Genomic DNA, 6,421 nt, shown 5'->3' with positions numbered 1-6,421 from the left:
CTTCTTATTTGCAACATAGTATATAGTTGCTTAGAGTTGCAGCTGAGAGGCTGGCAAGTGAGGCGGTGAACGTTGGAGTCTGCAGCAAGCAAGCCTCCGTGCTCGCTTCAGTGCCTGCAAATTAGCCTCCATCTTGGCTGACAGTTAATTTGCATATACTCACTGATTAGCCAATGAAAAGGGTAGCGCTCGTACGCTAATTACCATGTTTCTCTTTTATTAGTGTAGATTACAAATAACTATACACATTTTACACTTTTATGTTGTTAAATTTATCAATATTTTTCCCAAATAATTCCTGGATTTTTGTCTTGCTTAGGAAAGCTCCCCAAAACCTCCAGATAATTTCCGTATTTCCTTATAGTTTTGTTTTTCACATTTAGATTTTTTTAAAATCTATTTTAGAGAGAAAGGGGGAGGGAAAGAGAGAGAAAAAACAATGTGAGAGAGACACATCAACTGGCCACCTTCGGCACATACCCCAACAAGGGATCAAACCCAAAACCTAGGTATGTATCCTAACCAGGAATCAAACCCGGGGCCTTCTGGTGAACAGACGACACTCCAACTAACTGAGTTATACAGGCCAGGGCCATATTTAGATTTTCAATCCATCTGGAATTTATTACCATCTGCCTACCTAGCATAAAATAGGACTCTACTGTATTCTTCCAAATGGATAGCTATTCTAACATCATTTGCTGAATAGCCCAGCCTTTCCTTACTTACCTGAAGTGATTCCTTTATTAAACTTTAAGTATCTATAGATAATTGATCTTTCTACACTTCTATTCTATATTAATATATTTTCCTGCTCTTGTATCAATACCCAGCACTTTTGACTACAACAGCTTTAAAGTACCTTTTAAATTATCATAGGAAAGTCCTCCATTCCCCATTAATTTATTTTACAAAATTTTCTTATTAAATGTCACATACTTATTTCTGCTCCCATGGCAATGGAGTACATTTACTTTTCCTTATTCATCCTGCTAAATACAACTAAATGTCTGAACATCATCTATAAAACAAACATAAGAATACTCTGAAAGGTGAAGAAAAAGCAGATGAGCTAATACCACATGATTGAAGAATGATAGGTTGATAAGTTCCCCTGGGTTTTCTTGGTGCCTCATATATCCCAGACACAGGGCTGAAAAAGTCAGCAACCTGGCGACACGAAGGGGTACAGACTACAAATAGTTCCCCCAAAAGCCTGCTCTCTCTAGCCATAGGACCAGGAAATGGGCAGTTTACCAAGACAGAAAGTTCTTAGATAACAATCTCTTCCCCAGCCAAACACCAGAGGAAAATCGGGACCTCAGTTGCACCCTGCCAGCAAACATCCTGAGTATGGAGGCAAAACATCCATCCTTGTGAGGCTGTAACAGAGGCCTGAAATGGTGTCAGAGGAAAAGTAGGGTCTTGGAACTTTCATTCCCACTGGTTGGAAATGAACTGTCCCATACAGTGTCAGTGGAAACGACATGAGGAGATGTAACTTCCATCCCCATCCAGCAGTAACAAGAAGCCTCCACCTCAGGTGTCAACAAGGTTTAGTAGGGAACCTGGAATTCTATTTCCACCTCACAATAACAAGGCAGCACTCCTCATCACCCAGCCCCAATGTGGTGCTAGTGAAAGCCAGCTAAAACAGGTTTAAATAAGATCCAATATCAAATAACATTAACACAAAAATATCCCCTTATTAATTTTTTGTAAAAATATATATCTAGGCTTCAATTTTTAAAAAATTATTTATCATACCAAGAACCAAGATGATCTCAAATTGAATGAAAAATAACAAACAATAGATGCCAACAATAATATGACACAGATGTTAGCAGTATCAGACAAAGATTTTAAAAGCAGCCATGACAAAAACGCTTCAACAAGCACTAACACAGTGCTTGTTGAAATAAAATAGACTGGGGGTGAAGGGGAATAAACAGAAAAACAAATTAACAGAGTCTCAGGGATCTATGTAACTATAACAAAAGACATATTTTGTCATTATAGAGCCCTGGAAAGAAAATAGAAAGGTGAGGCTGAAAAATAACATCTGAAGCTTCCTAAATTTGGCAAGAGATGTAACCTACAGATTCAAGAAGTTGAGTAAACCTCTAAAGGATAAACCTAAAGAAATCCATTCCAATACACATTATAAGTAAACTTCTAAAACCAAAAGACAAAGAAAACTTTTTAAGTAGCTAGAGAAAAATGACACCTTAGTTATAGAGGAAAACAATTCAAATATAAAACAATTCATATCTTTCATCAAAAATATGAAAGCTAAAAGAAAATACAACATTATTTTAGGTTCTGAAAGAAAAGAACTGCCAACCTAGAATTCTATACCCAGTGAAAACATCATTTAGGATGAAAGGGAAACCCACATTCTCTGATGATGGAAAACTAAGAAAAATTTGTCATCAGACCTATCCTAAAAAGAATGGCTAAACAAAATTCTCTAAACAGAAAGGAAATTACAAAAGAAGGAATTTTGGAACATCAAGAAAGAACACAGTATGCAAAAATATAGATAAAATCAATAAACTCCTTTTGAGTTTTCTAAATTATGTTTGATAGTTCAAACAAAAACTACAATGCTGTTTCTAAATGTATACAGGGAAAATACTTAATACAATGAAATTATAAATGGAGAGGGTAAAGGAATGTAAAGAAAGGTAAGATTTCAACACTTTACTCAAACTGGTAAAATGAAGCCACCAATAGACTGAACAAGTTATGTTTATATAATGCAATAGGCACTACAACAATTATAAGGAAAAAAAATACAAGGAGATACACTAACAAACATAGAATCAAAATAGAATTCTAAAAAAATATTCAAATAATTTACATGAAGGCAAAAAAAAAAAGAAAATAAAGAAACAAAGACAGAAACAAAGACCAAAACAAAACATAAAATGGCAGACTTAAGCCCAAACATACCAGTAATTTTATTAAATGTTAATGGCCTAAATAATGTTATTAAATGTATATGGTCTAAATGCCAATCTACAATAGAGAGATAGGCAGAGCAAATTAAAAAACATAATCCAACTATATGCTGTCTACAAGAAATTTGTTTTAAATATAACAGTAGAGGCAGGTTGAAAGTAAAAGAATGGAAAAAGATATATCATGTAAACATTAATCAAAGGAAAGCAAGAGTGGCTATATTAATAATAATCAGATAAAGCAAACTCTAGAGCAAATAAAATTGCCAGAGACGAAGCAGGACATTATATAATAAAGATTCAATCCACCAAGAAGACAACTGGTGTATACACACCAACCAAAAGAGCTGAAAAATATGTTATATAAAAACTGACAGGACAGAAAGGAGAAAATAATTATAGTTGGAGACTTCAACATGCCTCTCAGTAGTTGAGCGTCGATTCATGGACCAAAAGGTCACGACTGGTTCGATTCCCAGTCAGGGCATGTGCCCGGGTTTTGGGCTCAATTCCCAAGAGGGGGCTTGCAGGAGGCAGCAATCAGTGTTTCTCATCGATGTTTCTATCTCTCTCTCTCCTCCCTTCCTCTCCTTTACTTTCTCTCTAAAAATCAATAAAAACATATTTTTAAAAAATTGATGGAATTAGAGACAAATCAGCAAAGATATAGATCTCAACAACATTAACATCAGGTAATTAATATTTATAGAAATACTCCACTCAACAACACATACACATTCTTTTCAAGTGGTAAGATAGACCACATTTTAAGCCATTAAACAAACATCAACAAATTTAAAAGATCTGAAATCATAGATTATAGTTCTCCAACTACAATGGAATCACACTAGATATCAGTTACAAAAAAATAAAAGGAAAGTCTCCATACACATGGACACTAAACACACTTCTAAACAATAAATGAATCAAAGAGGAAGTTTCAAAGGAAATAAAAATACACTGAACTAAAATGAAAATACAAGTTAGCAAAATTTGTGGCACACAGCAAAAGCTGTACTCGGAGGAAATTTTATAGCACTAAAATGCATATATTGGAAAAGAGGAAAAGTCAAATCAACCATCTAAGTTTCTACCTCAAGAATCTAGAAAAAGAACAACACAAATGCAAAGCAAGCATAAGGAAGGAAATAATAAAGAACATAAGTCACCCTAGCCAGTTTGGCTTAGTGGACAGAAGGGTTCCGACTTCAATTCCAGTCAAGGGCACGTACCTCAGTTGCAGGCTCAATCCCCAGCCCCAGTGGGGGAGTGTGAAGGATTTAACCAATTGATGTGTGTCTCTCATACTGATGTTTCTGTCTCTCCCCCTCCCTTCTACTCTCTCTAAAAATCAATGGAAAAAATATCCTCAGGTCAGGATTAACAAACAAAAAACATCTTCTATGAAGACATCAGGCCTTCTTTAGACAAATTATTCCTACAGAATTGTAAGCTAATTGGTCATAGCTCCTGACACTATCATAAATGTTTCGATGAATATCCTCGTGTATGCACAGATGCCAGTAGTATTCCCATACTAATAAATTTCTGAATGACTGGCTGGGTCTAAAGGAGCCCGTTACCCTCCAAGAAGGTTATACCAATTAAGAGCCTCATCAGTAACAAATTATCCATACCTCCACTAGCACTGGGTTTTGGCAATCCTTCAAATTTTTACTAATTTATAAGTTTACTTTTCTATTTCATCCTGTAAGTTTTAAATAGCCAGTATAAATAACTTTCCTAAGAAAAAGCAAAATGTTCCCATTAAAAAAATAAAGTTCATACTTTTAGTAATAGGTTTACATAGGACCTAATAGTTAGAAGAATTTAGAGAAAGAAAAGATGGCTCTGGCATGGTTTAAATTAAGGTCTGGCATAGTCCCTAGTGCAGAGAAGGTCCTCAATAGGAAGGAAAACCCAAAGGAAACAGGCAGGCAGGAGCCAGTCAGCAAGTTTTAAAAGGTAGGTCAAGCAGGGCCTCAAAAAAGTAAAGGAGACAGTCCACATAGACAAAAAGACATGCAGAGCAAATAGCTGTGAAGAGCTATAGGGAAAACAGGCCTACAAAGAGCCTAGAGCAGGGATGGGCAAACTTTTTGACTCGAGGGCCACAATGGGTTCTTAAACTGGACCGGAGGGCCGGAACAAAAGCATGGATGGAGTGTTTGTGTGAACTAATATAAATTCAAAGTAAACATCATTACATAAAAGGGTACGGTCTTTTTTTTTTTTAGTTTTATTCATTTCAAACGGGCCGGATCCGGTTTGCCCACGGCTGGCCTAGAGTCTATATTTGGGAGAAAAAAATAAGATGTCAAGTGCTACCCAACTGTGAGAAGGCTTTGAATGCCATGATAAAATCTTAGATCTGATTCAACAACTGAAAGATATAATACACCATTAAGTCAGAGTGATAAGAAAATATAATTTAAAAGATTAATCTGATAAATTTAAAGTTTGAAGTAACAGAAGTAGGAAGATGAATTAGACTAATAAAAAATGAGGTGATAAAGGCCTAAATTAGTATCATAGCAGAATGAAAAGGTAAAGGAACCTCTAAAATTGTAAAACTATGCAACTTAATAAGAATAGTAGATTAAATGTATTCATCTACTTTTACTTTCTCCCACCCCCCCAAATATATACATATATATGAGAAAAACAATTTTATACAATGTAAAACCACATGGATAGAAAAGTGGGAGGGAGAAAGGAACAATAAATTTTTGGAAACTGGAAACAACTTTCTTGGTAGGCCCACAAGAACTCACTCCTAAGCCAGCAAGGAAAAAAGCAGAAAACAAAACCTAACTTGCATGGTGAAATCCCCTAAAGTCTAGGAACTGGTGACTAATGGGAGTATGGGATTAGGGAGTGGGGGTGTGGGGGTGTGCAGGATGAATAAAAGCCAAAATTAAAAGGATTGGTTCAACTTCTGTTTAAGCAGCAGGTAGATTCCCAGATCCTCTCCCTCCCTGGTTCCTTCTAGAAAAACTGCCCCTCCTTCACCCTGTCAAAAGACTGATTTATTCTCTGGAGAATGTAAACCAGAGGTCCTCCAGTCTGGAGAACACTGAAAGTGAGGGTCAAACTGAAAACTGGGAAACTAACTGCAACGTATGTAAAATGAGTGCTTGTTTTCTCCGAAGGTCCTGCCTCCTTCCTGTACTCAGTTTCTTCTTTCTTGGTTGACTCTCTCCTACTGGAGAAGCACATCCTCTAGTCACTAGAGTCTAGTGAGTTCCTGAAAAAGAGTGTAAGGGAGACCTTGGATGTATGTATGAAAACACCTTTCTTCTATTTCACTACTTGATAGTTTGCCTAGATAGGGAATTCTAAGTTGGAAATTATTTTGCCTCAGAATTTTGAAGCCATTGCTTGTCTTCTACTTCCTGTGTGATCACTGAGAAACAAGACCAAGATGATTCCTGAATCTTTTGAACGGACCGATTCCC

The sequence above is a fragment of the Myotis brandtii genome, unplaced genomic scaffold (genome assembly GCF_000412655.1).
Source record: "Myotis brandtii unplaced genomic scaffold, ASM41265v1 scaffold250, whole genome shotgun sequence".
Taxonomy (NCBI): Eukaryota; Metazoa; Chordata; class Mammalia; order Chiroptera; family Vespertilionidae; genus Myotis; species Myotis brandtii.
The sequence above is the reverse complement of the archived record's forward strand: the minus strand, read 5'-3'. Positions refer to the sequence as shown.